Here is a 26636-nt window from a genome sequence, read left to right as displayed (position 1 = left end):
GTTCCCTGAGGAGAGTGGGGGAGGAGGCAGAAAGTTTTCCAGGCAAAAGTGATGGGCTTGGAAGTTCACTGGGGAACAGGAAGCCATCAGCTTCTATCCAGTATGAATTTGGGGTTTAGGTTTGAAGCCTTTATTCCTGAGCTCAGTATTTATTAGCATGGGCATTGTGCTCTTGGGACAATGATTCAAATCATAGTATCTTCAGAGGTGAAGAAAATGGGTTTCTTTTGTTAAAAATCCAGCTGATTGGTCTTAACAAATCACACACACACACACACACACACACACGCGTCTGTGTGTGTGTGTGTGTGTGTGTGTAGGTGTTTATGTGTGTGCATGTATGTGTATGTATATCCCTTCCCACCCCAAACAGTTTCTTTCGTATATGAAACACAATTTGCCATACTGGAAAAAAGTAAGTGCTGTGGAATCAAACAGCTCTGGGTTTAAATCACAACTATTCCAAGTATTATCTGGCTTTAGGCCACTTAACCTCTTGGAGGCTCAGTTACCTTCTCTTGAAAATACAGATGATCTTGGGGGCGCCTGGGTGGCTCAGTGGGTTGAGGGTCTAACTCTTGATTTTGGCTGAGGTCATGATCCCAGGATCTTGGGATCAAGCCCCATGTTGGGCTTCATGCTGAGCATGGACCTTGCTTAAATTTCTCTCTCCCTCTGCCCCTCTCCCCTACTCTCTCTCTCTCTGAAATAAAAAAAAAAGTAAAATAAACTTACTTATAAAAAAACAAAAATAATAAAATGGGGTTGATCTTTACCTCTCATGCACATTTGTGAAAATTAGAAATGGTGTTCTCTTTGTGCCCAATACATAGTAGGCACTCAATAAAGCAGTAACTCATGGCATTTAGAATCCGAGAGACTTTAATATTTATTCTTTATTTCTGACTCTATCCTTCAGTAAATTTTGATAGCTTGGATTTGGGCAAGTTACTGGGCCTGTCTCACTCTGTTTCTGGCTCCGTAAAATGTTCTGTAACAATACCATGTACGGTAATTGGGGGATTCAGTGATGCATTGCCGCTAGTAATTATGAGTCCCTTTAATTCCTTTCACACAATGCACATAAAGCATTTCATACAGTTTCTAACACATAGTAAGAAGTGAATAGAGTAGTTGTTATTATTAGGTTAAATAATAGAAATTGCTATTATTCAACCATTTGGACCTGCAAAAATGGCAATTTCATATGGTTCACCCGAATATTATTGTTCCTAAAGGGTACCTGTAATTGTGGTCAAGGCTCTGTGTTTAGCACTCAGTAGCCTAGATGCTCTTGTTTTGTTTGAGCCGTAGAAACCTGAGATTAATTGCTACCTTTCTTCCCCCAGGACTTTGGGCCGTGATTGATTGAACTTCACAGGAGTCTAATTAATTCACCAGGTTCCCGTGAACTTCTCACCAGCTTAAGAAGCCACGTATCCCTCCCAGTGTTACAGGGGTAGGAAAGTAACTCTAGAGAGACTGGCTATGCTTGTGACCTACTGCCAGGGGATGGATGGATGCTCATGCTCCTCCAGTGCAACAAACACTCAAATTCCTGAATCTCAAGAATTCTCAGATTGTGCCCTGCGCTGAGAAAATGCATGCTACAGTGCGTCGATTCCTCTACCTTGCAGCGAATTCTCCTTGGTCGAATATGATCTTAATGATCTCCACGGGAAAAATAGTGATGATGTCAGAGGACATGATGGCTTGAACCAGGGTGATGGAGCTTCGGCAGTCAGGGACAATTGTGGAGTGTATGATATATTTAGTAGGTGGGGCCAGTTTGGCCACGATTATTGAATTATTTGGATATGGGGATATGAAATAGAAGAGCAAACTCATGGGCATTGGGAGGATGGTGGTGCCACTTCTTTAGGTGGGGAGGACCAAGGGTATGGAGGAAATCAAAAGAGTCCTATTTTGGCTGTGCTAAATGTGAGGTGCTTGCATATTAGTGTCTAAGTGGAAATGTTAGGAAAGCAGTTGAAGATACAATGTGGAGAGTTCAAGGCATAAGTTGGGGCAGGGGATTTATTGAACATCACTCTGTGTTCCCCATTATGCTAAATTTGGGTAGTGGTAGAAACAAAGACACATAGAGAAAACATTGATAAACAGAGAAATAACAGGAAAAGAGAACCAAGAGACTGAGCATCTGAGAGCAAAAGAGATAATGGAGAACAAAAAAGAACTGAGTGTCAAACACCTCTTGATTTGAGTTTGTAGAACGTGCCAGGCAGCGGGCTGGGTACTCTTGCATTCAATAGCTTGTGTAATGCTCATGGCAACCTCTGTTTCCCCTGAGAAAAGTGACACTCGTGGAGTTTAAGTAACCTACCTAAGCATCACAGCTCATCCAGGGCAGAGCCGAGACTCCGAACAATCGACCTGTCTCAATTCAAGCCTGTGTTCAGAATGAATAAGATGTTTATTCCTCCTTGTCAGTAAAATAATACAATTTGTTAGCAACGAACAAGGAACAAAGCTTAAGAAAAACACAGGTTCGAGGCACCCGGGTGGCTCAGTCAGTTGAGCGCCTGACTCTTCATTCTAGCTCAGGTCATGATCTCGCAGTTTTGTGGGTTCAAGCCTTGCGTCAGGCTCTGGGCATGCGTGGAGACTGCTTGGGATCATCCATCTCCTCTGTCTCTACCCCTCCCTGCTTTCTCTGTCTCTTTCAAAATAAATAAATACACTTAAAAAAAAAGAAAGAAAGAAAGCAAAGCACAGGTTTTTCCTGGCCTGCAAGATGCCAGGCTGTAAAGCCTCATCCCCTGGAATTCATGCCCTTTGAGTCTGCAGATTAGACACATCATTTGGAGGCAGTAGGGGAAAAAAGAAGTAAAAAGAAGATAACAATTCAAAATAGGGTCACTTGTTTAGAGTAGGGAGCAGAGATTTTGTTTTTATTACCACATGCAATCTCTATTTTCTATATAACTTCTTTCTGCTTGGGTTGCTCTAAACACACCTTGCCCTTCCACTGGGAATTTTCTGACCGGCTTATGGATTAAAATTGTCCTTCTATCCATTCTAGGCAGTCAATTATAGCTGATTATATTTAGTTGTTCCATAGTCTCAGCACATTGGTACCTTTGGTACTGACTTTTTAGTGGTATTTCTCCGGGAATTCATTGGTTTCCTTAACTGGAATGTCCAAGGGACGAATCTCTTTCAGGAACAGATGGATTCAGAAATTTAAATACTATTGTCAGGGACTCCGTCTCTCTCCCCAGCTCTAGGCTACACACCAATCACTTGGCTTCTTTTTCAGACAGGTTTTGTATCTGTGATGATGAGACTGTGTCTGGTTCTGCACTCCAGTCTTCTTTATAGTTTAGGATGATGAAGGGAATAGAGGTTCTGTCTCTCTGTCCATCTGTCCATGTTGCTTCTCAGAAAAGGTTTTCCTGATTGCACCACATGTCATCTCTGCAGCCAATCACACAGGAAGATGACTGGCTATAAGGGATGATGACAAGGTGTAAGGGAGGCAAGCCCCTGGGATTTACAGTTCGACGGGTACCATATGGGACGGAGGAGGGCAGTTTCCCAACATAAAAACAATAGACACGCATTTCAGTGCTTAGATTGGATAGAGACCATTGTTGTTATTAGCTTTGCTGCTATTTTATGCCAGTCTGGGGCAGTGTCCAAAGCCATACAATAAATCCAAGATTAGCAGCAGGTCCCTCATTTGATTATTGACAGAGGAAGGGTCTTATTTGCTTTCTTTTTTGAGAGCATTGCCTCAACCCTGAGCTCCAAGTAGCTCTGCGATCAGTTTCTGAGATCGTATCAGAGGAATGCCAAATCAACTTGGAAAGCAGACCTATTGAAATGTCTGAACAGATTCAATCCTCTCTCCGACCTAACAATTCAACTTTCTCTTTAAGTCCAAGGCCAGTTGTGTGGAGAAGCCATTCCTTTTCTTCTTGAGTCTAGGAAGGCCAATCTGGTTTATTATATCTTCAGGATTCAGTGCTCACATAATAATGGCTTTTTGATGGTCCTTTTGTGAGTTTCCTATAAGAGGAGCCAGCAAAATGGGTAGTTAATTTGGGGCAGAGTCACACCGCTGTCAAGAACGGCCGAACTGCAGCTCTTAGAATTGGCCTGAAGGTATGTTTTGTTTGGTATGTACAGTGTTGTAATGATTTGATTTAGTCTCCATTATTTTAAAAACAGGTGGTTTCACCTTAAAAAAATACTGATTTCTATTTTAGTGGAAAAGGTGGCAACACTGGGTGCACATTCCCACATTCAGTGGTTGGTGGGAGCTGAATCGTAGCTGCCTCTCTAGTTGGGCCTTCCAGCAGTCAGGAATGCATTCTGCTGGAAGTGATAAAGGTTTAACCCATAGGCACATGTATTGCTTGCTTAACAAGGAATCTGAGAAAAGGCTTGTTTAGGCTTCATCTAAGAGCTCAACAACAGTATTTTTCTATCCTTTGCTGCCATCCTCAATGTAGTAACATTGTTCCTTCTTCCTTATCCCATCAGTCTGAAGGGAAAGAGGCCATTCAAGGGAGTGGTCCTTGCCTGTTTATCTCTTTTTTTTTTTATTTATTTTTTTTATTTTTTAATATATGAAATTTACTGTCAAATTGGTTTCCATACAACACCCAGTGCTCATCCCAAAAGGTGCCCTCCTCAATACCCATCACCCACCCTGCCCTCCCTCCCACCCCCCATCAACCCTCAGTTTGTTCTCAGTTTTTAACAGTCTCTTATGCTTTGGCTCTCTCCCACTCTAACCTCTTTTTTTTTTTTTTCCCTTCCCCTCCCCCATGGGTTTCCGTCACGTTTCTCAGGATCCACATAAGAGTGAAACCATATGGTATCTGTCTTTCTCTGTATGGCTTATTTCACTTAGCATCACACTCTCCAGTTCCATCCATGCTGCTACAAAACGCCATATTTCATTTTTTCTCATTGCCACGTAGTATTCCATTGTGTATATAAACCACAATTTCTTTATCCATTCATCAGTTGATGGACATTTAGGCTCTTTCCATAATTTGGCTATTGTTGAGAGTGCTGCTATAAACATTGGGGTACAAGTGCCCCTATGCATCAGTACTCCTGTATCCCTTGGATAAATTCCTAGCAGTGCTATTGCTGGGTCATAGGGTATGTCTATTTTTAATGTTTATCTCTTTTTTAAGGAAGGGAAAAATTTCCCAGAAGCCTCCTAGACGTCTTTCCCTGGACCTCATTGGCCAGAGCTGGGTCACACAGTCACGTCTATCTGCTAATAAAAATATCGGGATTACCATGATTTGTTTGCACCAATCCTGATTCATCACCCAGGGTTGAGAACGTTATGACCTGAACAAAGTCGAGGTTCTGTTAGCAAGGAGAGAGGGTGTCAGGAGTGACCGTGGTGGGCAATCACCAGGTACCGCCCCGGAGGCTGTGCACTCCCTCTTACCACAGCTGTCTTCACTTCCTGTGGTCTTACCCCTGCCACCTTCACTCCTTTAATTTTATGTGAATGGCCTTTGTAGGTGTTTGCATTTGTGGCGCCAGGTACAGAAAACAACCTTTGTCGTTTTTTCTCGTTCTCATTTGATTCTGGCAAAACAAGATGCCTGGTTCGTTAAATTAGAAGAAACTTGATTCTAAGTTGCAATTGCCCACAACTAGCTGTGTGACAAGGGACATTGTGAATACTTCCTGAGATTTCCTTACATACAAAACAAGGGTGCTTTATTTAAGTGTTAAAATTCCCAGATCTTATCTTAGTACCTGGTATCTAGTAGTTGTTTAAGAAATACTTTGCCTTTTCTAACTCTTAAGAGCTTTGAAAATACATGAAAAAAGGGGCGCCTGGGTGGCTCAGTCGGTTGAGTGTCTGACTTCGGCTCAGGTCATGATCTCGCAGTTCATGAGTTCAAACCCTGCGTTGGGCTCTGTGCTGACAGCTGAGAACCTGGAGCCCGCTTCAGATTCTATGTCTCCCTCTCTCTGCCCCTTCCCCACTCATGCTCTGTCTCTCAAAAATGAATAAACGTTAAAAAAATTTCTTTAAAGAAAATATGTGAAAAAAGAACATCTTTCTTATCTTAGAATATTACTTTGGGGTGATGGTGTTACTTTTTCTATATAGAAGTATTCTGGTCTACATATAATACCTCCCCATTTAAGAAGCATGTGAGATAGAGGGGATTACAAATTATTTTGGAAGATTTTTGTTTGTTTGTTTGTTTTTAAAATAAACTTAGGGACAAAGAGATATTTTAGAATATAAAAGCTGTCAGTGAGAAAGGTGATATAATCAGAATAAAAAACATTTTTAGGTTTCCAATAAATTTATTTGCTCTTATAACAGAACTAAATCTCTGAAATCTTATTTGGTGGCAATCAGTTGTTTAACATGAACAATTAAAAGTGGTTTCTTTAGTTATATCAAATATATTTGGTTATATGTTATTCATAGAACCACATTATTTCTCTCCCTTTATTGTTTTAAGATCTGACTGTTAAATTTTTTTCCTATTCACATGGTATAACCAATACTAACTTCTAGTGAGCAGTGAGTGCTTACTGTATGCCAGACTCAATGCACAGTATGCAATAGGTACACCATAAATAGCTCTTAAGGCCAGGCAAATGAATTCAAAGCACGTAGAAGAATGTGGTCTTGGCCCTTCAACCCTGACCTAAATAAACACATAAGCGGGGTGGCACATGTACTGAAAGATACCTGGGCACAAAAATCAGATTGCCCTGGATTTGAATCTCCATTCTACCATATTTGCTAATCATATGTCTGCAGGCCAATCACTTCACTTTTTTAATAGAAGAAGAATTCCCACCCCTCCAGGTTGCCTAGGAATTAAAACAAACCATGAATGTTAAGTCCTTACTTCAGTGCCTCGCACGAGGTGAGGGCTCAATTGGTATTAGCTGCTCTTAGTAACCTGTCAACTACTGTTCAGCAGTGCTGCGTAACAAACTGTCCCACAACTCAGTGGCTCACAATAATAAGCATTTCTTTTTCTTGCCTGTGGGCCTGAGGATCAGCTGGAATGGTTCTCATGTTGTGGGCTGAGTGGGTCTGGCTCCCTCGAGGCTATGAGTTGGGTTCGGTTCTGCTCATCCTGTTTGGATCAGTGCCTGCCCAGGGACGTTCCTCTTGTGAAGGAGTGCAGGAGAGCAAGCCAAAGCATGCTAACATATGAGAAGACTTGGTTTACTTCATGTCCACATTGCATGGCCAGGTCCCAAGTCAGTGGGGCAGGCAAGTGTTCCACTCAAAGTAAATGTTTGCCGAAAATAATTGGTGTCTATCACGTTTTCTAACTTTGGCATCCGAGTAAAGCAGCCTGTTCTCTAAGTGTCCATCTAACTCTGAACTGCATACCTTTTGCTTTGCCAGGGCATCAGTACCCCTACATTAGATGTAGGTGGTCTGTGCCTTTTTCCCACGTGTTCATGGAATTTGGTTGCTTTGCATTAAGTCATACCAAGGCAATAGTAATTTGTGTTTCCCATGATACTTTGAAGCTAACTCTCTTGCAGGATCAAAAACCATGGGACTTTTATGTAATTTTCATGCTCTGTCTCCACTTCAGCAATGTTGATGTGTTTCCTGGGAAACACAGTATCATTATGGGATGATTGCATTAGTGAGCTGAACTACCTAATTGGTCTGGTATTAACCCCAAAGTTCTAATAAGTCGCTCAGAGGATTATACAATTTTATGTACAGCACTCTGTGGCTCAGTGATGTTTGGAATTACTTTGCTGCAGGCTTTAATATGCTTTTGTCTGTGTCACAAAGCCAGATGATATCTCAAGGATGTTCCTTCTGAAAGTTTACTATTTCACTCCCCAATTATTTGTCAATGCTGCATTACATCTGCATATGGATTTAGTATTTCGGTTATTTGTAAGTGACTCTGAAGGTGGATCCTATCAAGGAATTTTAAATTTTTCGAGGATACAGCTATGAATCGTGTGGGGAATGAGTCACCTAGCTAGTGAAGGAACCTTGCTCAACACCCAGCATATACGGTTAAGGTGCTTTGCTATTCTGTACTCATCTCTGCAGAAGCTATCACTTTCCTGATATCATTACTCTCCAGAGTTTTTTTTTTGTTTGTTTGTTTTGTTTTTTAAGTAGTAGCTAATGTATATTGAACATTTACGAAGTGCCAGGCACTACATGCTTAAAATGAATTGTCCCATGGAGATAATTGCCATTACACCATTTTACAGATGAGGAAAACAAGGCTCACTGAAAAGAGGTCTTGTCGAATTCACACAGTACTAACTGGCGGAGCCAGGATTATAATCTGGGAAGTCAAACTCCAGAGTCCCATTTGTTATCTACCACTCCTAGCAGTGATGGTGGATGTGAAGAGCTTTACAAAATCAGGAGTTCTAATCTGGAAATTACATGTATTGGAGACATCAAAGAAGAAAATGTCATATTCGGCAGTGAGTCAGATCTCTGCACTTTCTATTAGGAAAACAAGAAAAAAATGATTTGTGAAATTGTTTCAGTGAGTGGTCCAACCAGTATTTATTTAAAAAAAAATTTTTTTTTAACGTTTATTTATTTTTGAGACAGAGAGAGACAAAGCATGAACAGGGGAGGGTCAGAGAGAGGGAGATACAGAATCTGAAACAGGCTCCAGGATCTGAGCTGTCAGCACAGAGCCCGACGCGGGGCTTGAACTCACGGACCGCGAGATCATGACCTGAGCCGAAGTTGGCTGCTTAACCGACTGAGCCACCCAGGCACCCCCAACCAGTATTTATTTTAATGGCCTTGTAAATGACTTTAGTCCCATATTTATAGAATCAGTAAAGACTGAGGGAATTATTTATAGTTTCTGTTATGCTTTACTGCATTTTGTGGGGGAAAATATAATTCAAAGAGATATATCTGAGAACTTGGTGGTTTTCAAAGGGTTTGGAATACATCCCACTGGGCTCTCAAGGGCTCCTGTATTTCCATCATTATTTCTTCTTTTATACTATAGGGTCTACCTTCACAGAGGGGAATATAGATGTAAAACACTCCACACCAGGAATATAATGTCAAATCCCTAGCACATGGCAATTGTTCATGTATTAGAACTCAGAGAGTCACAATTTATCCCTCAAACTTGAGTTGTTAAGGTGCCATATGCAGCTGTAGAGGTAGAGCAGATTGGCAGGACTTCTGTGTTCAGAGTCTGGAGGAATAATGAGAAAGGACAGTGAGCTTCAGGGCTGGCGACAACAGCCAGGGAGGCATCCTTCAAAAGTGAGATATTTCCAAAAAAAATCTAATGGTGGTATGACAGTCATTACAGCCATAAAAAAAATAGTTTGGGGGCACCCGGGTGGCTCGGTTGGTTAAGCATCCGACTTTGGCTCAGGTCATGATCTCATGGTTCGTGGGCTCAAGCCCCGCGTGGGGCTCTGTGCTGACAGCTCAGAGCCTGGAGCCTGCTTAGGATTCTGTGTCTCCCTCTTCCTCTGCCCCTCCACCACTCATGCTCTGTCTCCCCAAAATGAATAAATTTTAAAAAGAAAAAAATTTTTAAAAAAGAAAATTTTTGGACAAGGTAGCAAAATAGTAAGATGATGAGGTAGTGAGACAAGTTGCTCTAAAACTGGTATTTTTTTACAAGCTTGTTATCTCAGTAAGCATTAACCTCTACCTCTCGCCTGACCTTCAGTCTCTACAGTTCCCCTTCTTCTGGTTCCAGTACCTAATTTTCTTTGGGGGCATGATTTCTCCCCCACTGTATGCCATTTTGATAGAACTATCATTCAAGGTACATCTTCTCCCCTTGCCAAGAGATGGTCCCATAACGGAAGCTAAAAAATTATACTTTGTTTCCCAGTATTCTGATTCTTTAATGAAGTAATGTGAAGGCAGCAAAAACAGTTGGAGCTGGTTCATCCTAGCTGTGGTGGCTGATGAGTTGGCCAATTTGCTCTTGCTCCCAAGATCCCCAGAGCATCACTGGTTCCTGGTAGCCTTTTTGCTGTCTGGTTTTCCAGCCTTTCCCTCAAATCTGAACTGTTCTCCTGGCACTCCCAATGAATTACTTTGTGCTTAAGTTAGATGGACCTGATCAATTTCTGTTGCTTGCCAACTAAGAATCCTAACTGAAATAGTTGGGTTTGTTACCATTAGCTATAGAAGAACAGTTTTAAAGATGAGATGTCTGAAAATATCTAATAAGTAGTTTCAGAAGAATAGCATTATCTAAAATTCTGAAGATAAAAATATAGCAAAATTTTTGCAGGAGCTTTTCTAATGTATGTTGAAAACACTCTACAGGGGCACCTGGGTGGCTCAGTCGTTTAAGCGTCTGACTTCGGCTCAGGTCATGACCTCGTGGTTCATGAGCTTGAGCCCTGCATCAGGCTCTGTGCTGACAGCTCAAAGCCTGGAGCCTGCTTCAGATTCTGTCTCTCCTTCTCTCTCTGGCCCTTCCCCTCTCGAGCTCTGTCTCTGTCTCTCTCTCAAAAATAAATAAACATTGGGGCGCCTGGGTGGCTCAGTCGGTTGGGCGGCCGACTTCGGCTCAGGTCATGATCTTGCGGTCCGTGAGTTCGAGCCCCGCGTCGGGCTCTGTGCTGACAGCTCAGAGCCTGGAGCCTGTTTCAGATTCTGTGTCTCCCTCTCGCTGACCCTCCCCTGTTCATGCTCTGTCTCTCTCTGTCTCAAAAATAAATAAAACGTTAAAAAAAATAAATAAATAAACATTAAAAACAATTAAAAGAAAACACTCTACAACTCAATGGAGGTCTGAATTATAGAACTGAAGGGGTGCCTGGTGGCTCAGTTTGTTAGGCCTCTGAAGCTTGATCTTGGCTCAGGTCATGATCTCACAGTCTGTGAGACTGAGCCCCGTGTCAGGCTTTGCACTGATGGCACAGAGCCTGCTTGGGATTCTCTCTCTCTCTCTCTCTCTCTGCTCCCTGCTCTCAAAATAAATAAATAAATAAACTTCAAAAAGAATTTACAGTGTAGAACTGAAAACACCTTTCTAAACTGATCTCTCCCTGGTAGTTATCACAAGAACAGAGAACAAAAATTCTGAATATAAGAAAGAGCTCTCCTAGGCCTTCCCCGGCCCCGTTTATATATAGGTTTCTCCCACTACCCAAAAGTAGAGCATGTCTATGTAAACTTTCCCAAGCTGAAATGAGACAAAACACAGACGCTATTATCATTAATATCTATGGAAAAATGTTTGAGCATTCCCAGACCCCCAAAGTACCTTCTCTTAGGCTTTTCTGATACCTTAGGACACATCTTTCTAATGGATTCACAGAATAAATGAACATAAAGCACAGATGTCCACAGACACAGTTATGGTGCTGAGATCTTGATGCTGAGACACTGAGTGTAGGTCTGGGGAAGGAACTCACTGGAGCCGCTCTCACTGCTCAGGGTGCACACTGCCTCGATAAGGGCTCACTGCAAAACACAAGCTGAATGCTATTTTTACTTGTCACCTTTTCCCGTTAAGGTGAAAATCCTCTTTGGATTTCTTTTGGTTAATGAAAGTAGGTACTAATTTAGGTCTTTCATAAAAATGAGGTGGCTCAACATTGAGCTTTGGAAAAGCAGGAGAATGGCTGTATTGAACTTATTCTCCAGCCTTCTTCTCTGAATAACAGTTGTGTCTTCTTCCTTCTGTGTTCATTCAACAAATGGTTTTCTTTGCTTTCTCTCTTCAGGTCAGGGAACAAAGCATTAGCTACTCTAAAGTAAAGTTGACTCAAGAGTAAAGCTACTTTTTATTCTTGGGTTCTTCTGAGAGCCTATGAATTAGTTTGGGGGTTAATCAACAGAACACACAATGGAATGATCTCCATCAGATTGTCCATCAGATTGTCATAAATAGATACATCCTGCAATTATCATCAGAATGATTTGTTACCATTTGCAAGTAGATGAAGAAGGGAGATGCCAGTTATTCATCAACATTCAAATCCCAAGAAGCAGTTTTCCATTCATTCACTTTTCCAGTAATTCTTTGGGTCTGGCTGGTTTTTGCTTGGCTTTTTCCACTCTTTCCCTAGTTTCTATTCTGCCAAACATCTAATCATGCTCGGATGCATTCTGCATAATAAACATACACTTTGCACTTTCTATGACTAGTTTAGTACAATAACATTTTAATATTAGTCTGTTCCTTCTCCAAATCCTTCTTTGGAATAACTATTTAGCAGTTGGACTGAATCTGTTTTTAGAGTGAATGGCAATAATAATAATAATAATAGTAATAAGGTTTCCACCTCGTGCTTGATAACTGAGGTATTAGTTTGTGCATCAGATATGGAGGAATCCATTCTAATTTAAGCCCTCACTTGATTCTTTCAGATACTTGACTGGAACCTCTTCTTTGATGTAATCTGAAGGCGACTATCAGCACTTAATATTTCTTTTTTTTTTTTTTAATTTTTTTTCAACATTTTTTTTAAATTTATTTTTGGGACAGAGAGAGACAGAGCATGAACGGGGGAGGGGCAGAGAGAGAGGGAGACACAGAATCGGAAACAGGCTCCAGGCTCCGAGCCATCGGCCCAGAGCCTGACGCGGGGCTCGAACTCACGGACCGCGAGATCGTGACCTGGCTGAAGTCGGACGCTTAACCGACTGCGCCACCCAGGCGCCCCTCAGCACTTAATATTTCTAAGAAAAATATGAGCATAGCACATGATTTTTGCAATTAGACACACATGGGTGTTTGTTTCGGTTTTCCCAAGCAGATCTCTGAGACAAGGATTACAGGACTGCTCCTTTATACAGGACGTGGTCACAAGGAACACTCATAGAAGATGGGATCAGGAAGGAAACCAATGAAGGGAAACCTCACGGGCCCGTCACCACTGTGGACGTCTGGAGCTTAGTGCTTTGGGAGAACCCCGAGAGACAGAATGTGATCCAGGTACCCCAGTGGAGAGGAAGGAAGCTGATGCATGCATCTACCAACTCCCCAGCTGACTTTGATTGAGAGCTGCCTTACGGGCATTCATTCTCCAGTTTTCCACCTGGACATGCATGGGCCAAATATGCTCCCACAGCCAGACAAAAAAAAAAAAAAAACCCCTCAGAAAGAGGCTCAGATGTTCACAATAAGCAGCTTTCAATGTGAAAAGACTGGTACTATGGGCTGGGCACGGACAGCATCATTTATCCACTTTGCAAATCTCAACATACAGGAAGTAGGGGTGGCTGCTCTCTGAAAAGACCACATTAGCTGCTCCTAATCACTATGTTTTGATAGGAAAGACATCCTTGCTCCAAGATTTTTTTTTTCCTGGAGATATTCAGAGATTTCTATATTTCAGAAATATAGTCATTAGAGAATAATTCCTTTGGGTTAAACTAATGGAAATCCACCCTGAACCACCGTCATCAGAATTACCTGGGAGTGCTTTATAAAAATTCAGATTCCTAGCTCTTACTCCAGACCTGCTGAATCAGAGCCCCTGAGGGTTGGAGGACAGAAAGCAGTTCTAAGAAATATTTATGACCTCCTCAAATTTGAAAATCCAGGAGTATTGCTATGCCCTTTTCCTGATGACCTTCACATTCTTCATTTTTAAAAATGAAAATATACCTTACTTTTTGCATTACAATGTTAACACATACTCACATCTATGTAAGACCTGCCTGTCTCATTTCACCTAGATCTCTGCCGTGCTTACCTAGCATGGGCTTGTCACATGGTGAAAGCTCAGTAGATATGAGTCAAATGAGTGAATGCTCATTATAGAAACTAGAATGCAAGGGTTTTTGGTGATTGAGTGACTCACACCTTTGTGTGAATAAATTTGTCAACTTTTTTCCTCTAAGGAAGGAGGGACAGATGCAATAATAGAACACGGGGAGCCAGAGGGAAAGAACTGACAAAAATGGAATAAGGATCAGTCTTGCCAGCTACCAGATTATCCATCTGTAAAATGAGGATGTAGGGAGCACCTGATGTTTCAGCCTGCCTGGTGTTGGTTATTTTGCCATTGGATATTCATACTGATATTCCTTTAGGAAACCACTCCACCCCCATTCACAGTCCATAGTGCTTGCTTGTGAGGGTATGACTTAGACCTGGCCAACCATCTTGTTGCATTTGCCCATAGGTGATTGACTCGGGAATGAATCTGTGATCCAACTGAGATTGGATCTTACAGTAGGATTTAATCCGGGTAAGAAATAAAAGAGACGCTTTCTCAAATGTATAGACAAGAGATGCTAAACATCTCTTGTTGGCTGGGCTCAGGTGATAGCATATACGCCTGTAATGGGTGGTGGCCATCATTATCACCACATGGGCGAGAGGCTGCCTAAGACTGAAATCAAAAGAGAAGGAAGGAGAACCAAGAGATGGAGAGGGACGGACTCATAAGGACATTGTTGAAGCTCCTGGATCCAGCCTTGCCTGAAGCTCTTATAACTGGCATGCCTGGCCACTTACATGAGGCAACTTTGGTTTTATTTTTGTCACCTGAAACAAGAAGAGTCTTGACTGGAAAGGAGAGCTTGAAACTAAATGCTCCAAGGAGGATTACCAGATTACCATTGAATGGTTTTGGCTGTCTTTGAAGGAGTTGAGCCTGAGCCCTTTCTCTACTACTTTCTATCTGGATGAAACTTGAACTATTACTTAGTGGTTGTACTCCTCAATTTTCTTAATATAGGGAACTTGGAATATTGTTTACCTCATTGTGTTGTGAGGATTACATACATGTTGCAGCCATGAAGGTGCAAACAAATGGTACAGTTATTCGTTAAAGCTCTTTCATATGAATTTTTCTCACTTTAGGAATCCCTTGGTTGTATCTAAGAAAGACATGCTTAATAACTCCAACATCCTCCATTCACTATTATTGCTGATGAATTGACCACATGGAAGGGTAATTTTTCTTTCTAAAAGTATTCAATACATTGGATAAGTTCTTTTTCTCCTCATTTCCAGGTTATGTGAGGCCAGCAGAGAAGCTTGTGGCCTCTTGCAAAGTAACGTTCAATATGATGAAATAGGGAAAGTATGGGGTTGAAGATTGCGGCAGATTGTATTTTCCAAAAATCAACACAACAGTGTCTCCCTTCCCACATGTTCTTTAGCATTGTGACTTTGTTGCTTTCATCAAGAGGTAGCATCTAACTCACATTGCTTGCTTGTGAAGGTCTGGGCATTTGTTAACTAACTGGGCATTTGTTAGTGATTCACTTGTACCATAGAATACAAAGGAAGCAATGCCATATGATTGTCAAATATGAGTCTGATGACTTGAGAGATTGCTTGTTCTCTAGATGCCCCTAACTGGAAGGCTACTCTCTGTACCAAAATGCCATGCTGTGAGAAACCTGAGCTACATGCAGAGTCCACGCGTAGGCATTCTGGTCCATGGTACCACCTGAGCCCAGCCTTTGATTAATTCCAGCCCAAGTGCCAGGCATGTGCATGAAGACACTGTTAGATGATTCCAGCCTTTACACAACACAGTCATCCCCTAGCCCCAAATATTCTTAACTGGGATCCTAAATGTTGTAAGCAGACAAGAGCTGCCCTTGCTATGCCCTTTCCAAATTCCTGATGCATGGAATCTGCTGTTGTTTTATGCTACTCAATTTTGATATGGTTGCTAATTATTAGCAATAGATAGCTAGAACATAGGGATAGTATGGCCATCAAGGAGCATTCTTGAGGGTTGAAGATATAATATTCACTGGGCCAAAGCTCTGTCCAACAGGACATGTATACAGTGGCAAAAAATTAAATAAACAAACAAATGGAAAACAAATGGACAAAACCCATCAGAATAGAGCTCAGAAGCTTAGGTTGCTAGATTTGAAAGTATGTTTGAGGGTCATCATACAGACTCTCTTGCTTATAGAAGAGAAAAATAACCCGAAGAGTCAGTGTTGCAATGGAAAGAGCTCCTGTTTAAGAGCAAAGACATCTAAATCTGTGCTTCCATGTAGGACATAACAAGCAAAGGTGGATAGCATAGCTCGAGCCCTGAATTCAGCCAAACCTGGGCTCAGATCTTTCCTTCAACCGTATACTTGAGTAAACTTTAACAAGCCTCTTCACTAGCCAAAGCTTCACTTCCCCCACCTACCGAATGGAGACACCAATACCTACTTCATAGAAGATACTTTCAGGATTAAATTAGATGAAAGAGCACTTAATGTATTGCCTGTAATGCGACAGTAAGCATTCTATGTCTTAACCACTACGTGAAAATAATTAAATATTACGCGCAAAGCTTCTTTTCACATTCTAACACACGAGGTAACTCTCAAAAAATATAAAAACACTACTCCACAGGAAAGCAAAATAAGAGTTGCAGCTATTATGGATTAATATGCACATTGTGCCCAAGTTCTTTAAAAGAATTATGTCCCTTAATGATCACCACAAGGCTGTGTGTCGGATACCATTACTTCCCGTTTCAAAGGAGGAAACTGAGGCATTACAAGTGTGGGTACTGTGCTTCAGGTCACACAGAGTTTAAATGGTAATCAGACTCCAGCTCTTAATCACTCTGCCGTATCATGTTTCCCTGTTAGAGACGCTCCCTTTCATTTTTGAGGTGGGGAGTCTTCTTTTAGGTCAAGTCAGCACCATCTACACTAGCAGTGTGATCCGCGGCCCTGCCAAAATACCAGGTCTCTCAGGGTTACCACACTCAGGTGTAGACAAGCGACTCCCTTAATGTACGCAACAGACTGGCTGAAAGGAATGGAGACGTAGCTGAACACAGAATGAAGACGGATTTATTTTGGTGCCCCATGGGTGATTCAGCATTTTCAAGGTGAATGTAATATGGGAAACATTGCCAGTTCCCGTTCATTGAAGACCTGGTGCCTGAGGCCAAAACCACTTAAGTGACTCAGGAAAATCTGTCCTTACCATTTTGCGTTGGGTATGGCTTCTAAGGATGGAATTGGTCTCTTGCTTTGATCTTTGGCTCAGGCCGGCAAACATCTCAAATGGTTTTGTTTGTTTTTAAAAAAAATTTTTTTAATGTTTATTTATTTTTGAGAGGGAGAGACACACAGAGTGTGAGCAGGGGAGGGGCAGAGAGTGAGAGGGAGACACAGAATCCGAAGCGGGCTCCAGGCCCTGAGCTGTCAGCACAGAGCCCGACGTGGGGCCCGAACCCGCACGAGCTGTGAGATCATGACCTGAGCTGAAGTCGGACACCCAACCGGCTAAGCCACCCAGGAGCCCCTCAAATGTGTTTTTGAAGGATTCTCAGGCTATAGTCCACTTCCTAACCAAGAGGTGAGGCAGTCAAAAATATTCACCAGACTTGCCCTGTCTGCTCAAAGTGTGACCCATGAACTATTGGCATCAGTATCTCCTGAGAGCTTGTCAGACACACAGAATTTCAAGGCCCTGCCCCAGACCCACTGACTCAGAATTCGCATTTTAACAAGATCCTTATGTGATTCATATACACGCTGAGATTTGAAAAACACTGTTTTAGACACATATTTACTGAAAACCTCCTATGTCATATACTTTTCTAAGCTTTAAGGAGGCTGATCAACTTTCTGGAGTCATGGGAGACACTGTACAGGAATCAAATAAAAAAAATCATTCCAATTCTTAATAAGTATTATGAGGAAAATAAGAGTCACTGAAGCTTCTGGGAAACTTTATTTAGCACCGTCAGGAAAGGCTACTTCAAAGATCTGAAAGCTAAATGAATAGAAGAGGCGGCTGTGAAAAGCAAGAAGGAAGGATGCTTCAGGCTGAGAGGTCAAAGGCAAGTGCAAAGACCAGAATGAATCTGGAGTGGCCTAAGAACTGAGGAAAATCAGAAGAGTGAGTGACAGCAAAAGTCACAAGAGATAGGTCTTCATTCAAATGAATGCACACTAAGTGCTAGGAAATGTCCTAGGGGCTGGAAACACTGCAATCAACAAAACAAAGGTCTTGTCCTCGGGAAGGTCACATCCTAGTGACCGAACCAGGTAAGTAAGAAACAAATGTGAATAACTAAATGCAGGATATGGACATAGGGAGTTATGGAAAGAATCTTATCGTAGGGAAGGTCTTGGCAAACTATGGCCCATGGGCCAAGTCCTGATGGCCACCTGTTTTTGTCAATAAAATTTCATTGGAACACAGCCATAGTTGTGAACTTATACATTTTCTAGGGCTGTTTTCCTACAACAATGATAAAGTTGAGTAGTTGGCACAGAGATGGTATGGTCTCCAAAGTCTGACATACTCACCCTCTGGCTCTTCACAGAAGAAGTTTGCAGGCCTCTGTCTTAAGGGATAGATCAGGGGTGGGTTGAGGGGATGGCTCCCTGAGACGATGATTGAGCAAAAAGGTAAGCAGGACCCTTGAGGAGTCTGAGTTTTAGGCACCACAGAATGCCATCGGATAGTTTTCAACAGGACAGAAAATGATCGAATACATCTTTTCAAAAGCTCACTGGCAGTCCATGGCATTCCAGCCTCGTTGGATTTTTGCCAATTTTCAGTCACCAAAAGCACCTGGAGAGGAGAGCTGAGGTGTTTTCCTTTTGATGTTGGCTCTGTCTCGGTGATACGGATTTTTGGCCAGAGTAATAGCCAAAAGATGCCTAATGCAGAGGAGACAGTCCCCTTTCCCAGCCTTGCATTTTATCATAGCATTATGATTAATAAGGGCTTTGTACGATTCCTTATGAGTGACTGATTTGGAACAATTCTTTGAAGGGGATGTAGTAATTTAGCCCCGTCGCATGTCTACAGAGAAACAAAGCTGCCTTATTTTTAGCTTAATGCCACGATTACTTTTGGATGTGTCTTGGCTGCATTTATTCATTCATCTATTCAACAAATATATATAGAGTGCCTATTATGGACAAGGCCCTGCATTTGGCAGGGGAGATGAAAGGCCTACCAGAGAAAGGTCTTAACTGAAGACGCAGCTCTCCGAGAAATCACCAGGCGAGTATCACATTCAAAGGGAGGCTCTCTAAAAGGATTAGAGCTTTGATATTAAAAAGAGGAGGTTGAAAGGGGATATAATTGAAACCATTCCAATCCTGAAGGGCATGGACTCCTTCAGCAAATCCAGAAATATTAAAATGAGGGTCACATAACAGGATAAGATGCTAAGAGTTCACATACCTGACATTTATGTAGCACATAGTATTTTTCAAGTCCTCGAAAGTAGATTAATTTAACCCTCACAATAATTACCAGTAATGTTATTACTTTAAGAATAATAAAAAAACAGAGACAGACAGAGCTTGAAGTAGCTTTTCCAAGATCACCCAGCTTCTAGTGGTGGAGCCAGGACTGGAAACCAGGGGTGTTTGACCCCCAGGCTGATAAGGCACATTATTCATTTAGTTGCTCATATCCTAGGGAATATTGCTAGATTCAGGAAAAGATCTGGGGGGGCACGGGGAAGGAAACTGGAAGTATTGTATCTTTGCCTTTTACAGTTGATTGTAAGGAAGATGGGGATCGTCTTTTACAGCTTTTTGTTCTTGGCACTTTTAACAGGGAACATGTCCTGGCCCAGAGTAGAAATCTTTATACTGTGTGGCAAAAAAAGTTAGCGGTATGTGAATCACCCTGTTCTGTGGCTCAGAACTGAAAATCCAAGCAGTGAAATTTTTCCTCTAGACCCAGTCTAAAGGCAATCGAAGGTTACAGGCCAAATCTAAGTTTATTATTCACAAGAAGTAATGTATAAAAGCATCAACAGATGAAGACAGTTTGAGAAGCTAATGAATAACAGTGCTAGCTAAAATGTATTGAATGGTTAATAGGAGGTTGGTATTGTGCTAAACATGTTATGCACATTATGTGCAAAACTCTCATGAGTTCATTATTACCATTATGCCTGAGACGAAGGAACTGAGGATCAGGGGTGTTGTTCATCTAAGTCTTAGGTGACAGAATGAGGACTTACACCCACCCATGTGTGAATGCAAACAAAGCTTATGCACTCTCTACTAGGCTAGCGCAGTTTTCTACGCTGCTGACAGCATATTCCATCCACGGACATATACCAATGTGAGTTTTTAACCTTTAATTCAACTGACCTGCCGGATTCTTGGCAGGGCAGCCAAGAAGGAACACAAACGAAGGTGGCTAATCTCTCTGATGTGCAACTCATGATCGATAGCTCCTGATATGCCTTCAGCTGTAAACTGGAGCCATGCTGACCTTTCTATCAGGGACTTGGGAAATGAGTCAGCCCAAATTACGCTCCAGAGGAGCCAATGCCCATTGCAACTCCAGATAGAGCAAGACATAAATAGGAAAAGCAGACTGATTAATTCCAGCCATACCATTTGTTAGTGATGAGTCATGTTAGGGACCACAGGGAGAGAAGGGACAGAGGCTTTCATTACTCTGCAATAAATCAGCCACTGTAAAGTCTATCTCTGTAGAACTCCCTTCACTGGGGTTTTATGCTATTAAGGTAGTGACAGAGTTCAAATGATTGGCTGATTGATCCATCCATTCATTTATCTGTCCAGGAAATATTTATTAAGTCTAACTATGTTCTAACTTGATATTCCATTTCATCCAAGTCTGTGGCCCTAAAAGTGTGGTCCCCCGATCAGCAGCATCAGCATCACCTGGGAACTTGTTAAAAATACGAATCCTGGGTCCTCCTAGACAATCAGAAAATGTGGATGGGCTCCTGCAATCTGTGTTTAAGAAGCCCTTCAGTTGATTAGGATAGGTGCTAAATCACTAATCTAGGCAACCCCTATCCCCAAAAGACTTCCCTAACCCCCCTTTCTCTCTAGTCCTGACTGGACCTTGAAAGCAGGATCCTGTTTCTCTCCATCCCTGCTGGGTCTCTAGTGCCTAGCACAAGACAAAGCACATTCTACGCCCTTAAAAATATATGCTAAATGGATGAATGAACAAAGGTATAAAGATATATACATGTAGGGTACCCTGTGTTTGATCCCATCCAGTTTCAAAATTTATGAAGAAGAGACCCAAGATTAGAAAGTTGGAAGGTCTTGGGGCGCCTGGGTGGCGCAGTCGGTTAAGCGTCCGACTTCAGCCAGGTCACGATCTCGCGGTCCGTGAGTTCGAGCCCCGCGTCAGGCTCTGGGCTGATGGCTCGGAGCCTGGAGCCTGTTTCTGATTCTGTGTCTCCCTCTCTCTCTGCCCCTCCCCCGTTCATGCTCTGTCTCTCTCTGTCCCAAAAATAAATTTTAAAAAAAACGTTGAAAAAAAAAAAAAAGAAAGTTGGAAGGTCTTAGTCAAGATCTCAAAAAAATCTCAGCACATCAGGGTCACAAGTACTAAGTGAATGTCAACCAAGGGGATATAAATGACTTTACTCCATATTCTTCCTTTTTTTTCTCTTTTGGAGTTGGACATCATGACCTAGCTCTTTTTCAGAGAAAATCACCAAGACATAAAAACTTTAGAATAAGTATCTTTGTCATGATTTATGATTATACAAAGGACTCTGACATGGAGCTGCTACCCACCTGTTTGCCATTCATCTCTACTGAGGACAGAGCAAGAGATAATGTATTTTAGAATAAGTGAAAATAATCTCAGAGAAGAAAAAAAAAACCCTTCTAACCTTGGGGGAAAAAGTATAGGTTTTTTTCAGGAGGCTCTTATTCATTCACTCATTGACTCATTCATGCAACAATATTTACTGAGCATCTAACTATGAGCCAGACATTGTGCACGCTGCTGGAGACACATCAGTGAATAAGACAAATAATTACAAACATGGGTTAGTTTCGAGCAGACTAAGTGCTATAAAGAAAATTATATGATTCTGTGAAAGTTATTCATATGGATACCTAAACTATTCTGGAAGGGTAAAGGCACGCCTTGGAAAGTAACATATAGTCTGGGACCTGAATGGGTAAATAGGAATCAGTGAACTAATAAGAACTTCTTTCCTGGAAACATTATAAGTGTTCTTATCAGGATGGTTTATCTAGATTAGGGGGAAGGTATAGGCAGAAAATAATTTGTGCCCAAGGGAGAAGTCATTGGTAACTTCTCAGGGCCCTTTTCCACCTGACTACTTAGATTTTCTGGTTACAGCAGTCAGAGAGAATGTAAACTAAAGGCAGGATCCAGGCCAAGGGTAGGTCATCTTTTGTTTGTTTATGAAGGCAAACTTTGGCATAATGACCATGATCAAATAATCAATGACCACGTTCTTAAAAGACAGAGTGTGCTGTGAAAGATAAAGATGACTGGCTTTGACTTTCTATGTCAGCTGGTGCCTTGGTTATTGGAAGAACCTGAGGACAAAGATTTGCTCATGGAGAAATATTCTGAAAATGCAAAGTCTGTATTCTGCAGACATCGCTTTTTACTTGTTTGTTTATTTGTTTGTTTGTTTGTTTCAAAGTGAGAGTGTGGTGAGACGCAGAAGAAATAAGAAATAGAAGAGTGGGGAGTTTAATTTTCACACACTGATTGCAAAAGACAGACCAAGAAAATGAGGATTATCAAAATTTATGCTTAGGAAAGCATGTGGTGTTGACTGGGAATGGGACCATCCCACTGGGCACGGGAATGATCCCTATGCCAGTTACAAGGAAAACATCTTGTGGGTGCAACTCAGTTTGTTATGATACATACTCTGTTAACCTGGGGTCAAATAGTACCCACTACAATCCTGCATAATTACTATCTCTTGCAATTGAGTCTGCCCATGCTAGGGTCATGTCCTGTGCACTAGCACTGTAATTATTCAGGAAGATCATGAGGATATTTGTTGCAGCTGTAATTACTAACAACTTCACCTTGAAATGTACATAAGTGAATCTTATTGTCAAGTGGCAGGCTGAAGTTAATAGATGAGAAAACATTTAGCTTCTTGAAGGCAAGGATGCTGGTTTCTTCCTATTTGTATCTTTTGTACCCAGAGTGCCTGACACTTTGCAGCTAGAGAGTTGGGAAAGGAAGGCTTGGGTAGGTGGGTCTGGGGAGGGAAGGAAGAAAGAGACGGAGGAAACCTAATATGAACTCTAGACAGGTGGTTTTCAACTCTGGCTATGTACTAGAATCATACAGAGAGACTAGTATTTGTATTAATTTTTACTGAATATTACGTGCACAAAGAGAAGTGTCCACATCATTAGCATACAGCTTGAGGGATGCACATCAAGAAAAAGACCCCTATTAGCATCTCAGAAGCTCCTTCTATGCCCCTTAGCATAGTCATAATGCATGTCATTACCCTTGACAAAAGGTAAACAGACTTCTAACACTATAGATGAAACAATTAAAATAAATCCTTTATTGTGAAAACAAAACAAAACAAACCCACTATAGATGAGTTTGGGCTATTTTTGACATTCATATAATTAGAATAATCAGAATATACTCTTTAGTGTCTGGCTTCTTTTACTCAACATTATGTGTGAGATTTCTCCATACCATGTGGACGATTAGTACGTTGATTCTCACTGTTTATAGTGTTCGTTTGTGTGAATATAAAGTTTATCTATTCCACTCTTGCTGGACAATTGGTTCCTCTTCTGCTTTGAGCTATGTTAAATAGTGCTGCTGTGAACATTTTTGGACATGTCTTTTGGTGTATGTAGGGAAGTTTTAGTTGAGATATATTTCTGTTGGGAATGGAATTCTGTTGGGAAACGTCACAGGGCATTTGCATGTTCAGCTTTAGTAGATGCCCACCTGTAGTGTGCAAGAATTCTAGTTCCTCCATATCTTCCTCTATACTTGGTATGGAGTGTCTGTCATTTCCACCATTTTAATGGGTATGTAATCATATTGCTTTGTGGTTTTAAGGTGCATTTCCCTGATAATTAATAGAGTACTTTTTCCTATACTTATTGGTCATTCATATAACTGCTGTTTTAAAGTTACTACTCTAGTCTTATGCCCAATTTGCTATTGAATTTTGTCTTATTCTGTTGGGTTTGTGGGAGTTCTTAATACATTCTGGATATGAAGCTCTGTTGGATTTGTGTTTTGTAAATATCTTCCCCCACTATAGGGCCTTCTTTTAACATTTCTTAATGTTGTGTTTTGATGGACAGAAGTTCTTAATTTTAATAAAGACTGATTTATCAGATTTTTATTTATAGTGTTTTTAGTGTCAGTTCATGAAATTTTTACTTGTTCTATGTACATAAATATATTTTGTTACTTTTTTCTTCTGGAAGTTTTACTATTCTATTTTCTTTATTTAGCTATGCAGTCCACTTGGGATTAGCATTTGCATACAGCATGAGGTTAGAGTCAAGATATATATATATATATATATATATGTATATATATATATATATATATATATATATATATATATATATATAAATTTTCTATTTGGGTGTCCAGTTGACCCAGCTTAATTTACCTTTCCCAATCATAACAGTCTTTCTTTGTCATAAATGAGGTGACTATATATGTCTGGGTCTGTTTCTGGACTCTTTTTCCTGTTCCATCTTTCTATTTGTGTATCCTTGCACCAATATCACACTGACTTAACTATTATAGGTTCATAATAGGTCTTGCTATCTGAGTGTAAGTCCTACAGGTTTATTCTTCTTTAAGACACTCTTGAGGACCTTGGTAGCTCAGTCAGGCGAGCATCTGACTTCGGCTAAGGTCATGATCTCACGGTTTATGGGTTTGAGCCCCACATCGGGCTCTGTGCTAACAGCCCAGAGCCTGGAGCTTTCTTTGGTTTCTGTGTCTCCATCTCTCTCTCTGCCCCTTCCCTGCTCACACTCTGTCTCTCTCTCAAAAGTAAATAATAAAAATAAAACTTAAAAAAAAAGATACTCTTGGTTACATGTGACTTGTTAGCATTAATTCGTTGGTTTCCACCAAAACAAACCTGCTGGGGTTTTGATTCGGATTGCATTGAATTGATTGGTTTAGAATTGACAACTTTAGAATATTGTCTTCTTCCCACTCATGTACATGATATATTTACCTAAGTCTTCTTTTACAGCATTTTATAGTTTTCAGTAGTAAATAGTCTTGCACATCTTTTGTTAGATTTCTTCTTTGCTATTTGGTACATGTTGATGCTATTGCAAATGGCACCTGTTCAGTTTTTAAAAAATGCTGATGCTTAGACTAAACTGTTTAGAGATTCTGATATAATTCATCTGGGATGAGGCCTCAGTTTTAGTGATCTACACAGCCAAGTTTGAGTCTAACTCTTTGCTTGCTCTTGGAAAATCAGTAAACCATTTGAGCAGTCATTTTATTATTTGAAAACATGGGATAAGAACATCAGCCTTATTCTGTGGTTATAATTTGATGCCAAATGTAAAATTCAGATGCATAATTAATTTGACCTAGATATTTTATTCTTCTAAGGGTAGATGGTAAAATTGATTTTATTTACAAAATACAGTAAAACCACACTAATTGAATGTTGATTTGATCACATTATCCTAGGGCCTAAGAGCTCTTAAGAGTGAAAGTAGGAGTCATCAAGATGATGTAATTATTTCCCTTAGAGGAGAAGCCTCCACTATTTCATTCAGAAACTGCTTATTCATACGTTCAAAACCATTCTAACAAGCTTAGTCACCTAGCTTCCCAGACTTCAACTGAGGGAAGAAGCAAGAAGGACAGAATAGAAGGCAAGACTACAAGAAATAAGACCATAAGCATCAGAAAAAGTGACTGTGAAGAACAGCAAAGATAGATGAACTCAAAGAAGAACAGGCTGGAACCATTCAGTTCAAGTTTGGGGGCAGGGGGAGGAAGAAGAGAGTTACACTGGAGATCATTATTTTGTTATACACAGTCTTGTAACTAATTACCATCATTTAAACCCCAAAGCAGCATAAAAATGCTGTGCGCTTTTTATAAGATGGTAGGGAAAATGGATAATATATTTTAAAAAAATTGTGTCCATCAACTGATGAGTGGATAAATTGTTTATATACACATGGCAATGAGAAAGAATGAAATATGGCCTTTTGTAGCAACGTGGAAGGAACTGGAGAGTGTTATGCTAAGTGAAATAAGTCATACAAAGAAAGACAGATACTGTATGTTTTCACTCTTATGTGGATCCTAAGAAACTTAACAGAATACCATGGGGGAGGGGAGGGAGAAAAAAAAATGAGAGGGGGAGGGAGCCAAACCATAAGAGACTCTTAAAAACTGAGAACGAACTGAGGGTTGATGGGGGGAGGGAGGGAGGGGAGGGTGGGTGATGGGTATTGAGGAGGGCACCTGTTGGGATGAGCACTGGGTGTTGTATGGAAACCAATTTGACAATAAATTTCATATTAAAAGAAAAAATAAACTTCAGATGTTTGAAATTTAAAATAAATAAATAAATAAATATAAATAAAAAAATTTTAAAACAATGCTTAAAATAAAATTTTGGCATTTCTGCCATCTGAAAATATACTTCTTTTCATCTTTTTGAAATATTAGACTAATGTTATTTTTACTTACCACCTCTCTGTGGGTAAAAAGGTAAGCACTTATAAATCTTTTTCATTGTACTCCCACCTTATGGGAAAATGCTATTAATTACCATCTGCCTGGCTCTGTCATGAGGCTGGCACACATCTAAAGTCTCCCCTGAAAGAGTGAGTGTCCCAGATTTAACCCTGTCTTTATAACCGTATTTGTCATTTAAATAGTTTAGAGCTAATCGTGTTACAATCTTGCCTGACTCACACATTT

The 26636-nt window shown here is 40.8% G+C and overlaps 1 long non-coding RNA gene across 1 annotated transcript in view; it reads right to left on the bottom strand.

Moving 5' to 3' along the window:
- Positions 1 to 19409: 19409 nt before the first annotated feature.
- LOC131509960 (uncharacterized) overlaps positions 19410 to 26636 on the bottom strand; it is a 189666-nt gene continuing 182439 nt past the window's right edge. The window contains exon 5 of the long non-coding RNA XR_009260829.1: positions 19410 to 19534. This is a non-coding gene — a long non-coding RNA (uncharacterized LOC131509960). The remainder of the gene's footprint in view (positions 19535 to 26636) is intronic.

Source organism: Neofelis nebulosa, chromosome 4 (genome assembly GCF_028018385.1).
Source record: "Neofelis nebulosa isolate mNeoNeb1 chromosome 4, mNeoNeb1.pri, whole genome shotgun sequence".
NCBI lineage: Eukaryota > Metazoa > Chordata > Mammalia > Carnivora > Felidae > Neofelis > Neofelis nebulosa.
Note: the sequence above shows the minus strand (reverse complement) of the source record. Positions and strands in the feature narration are given on the sequence as shown.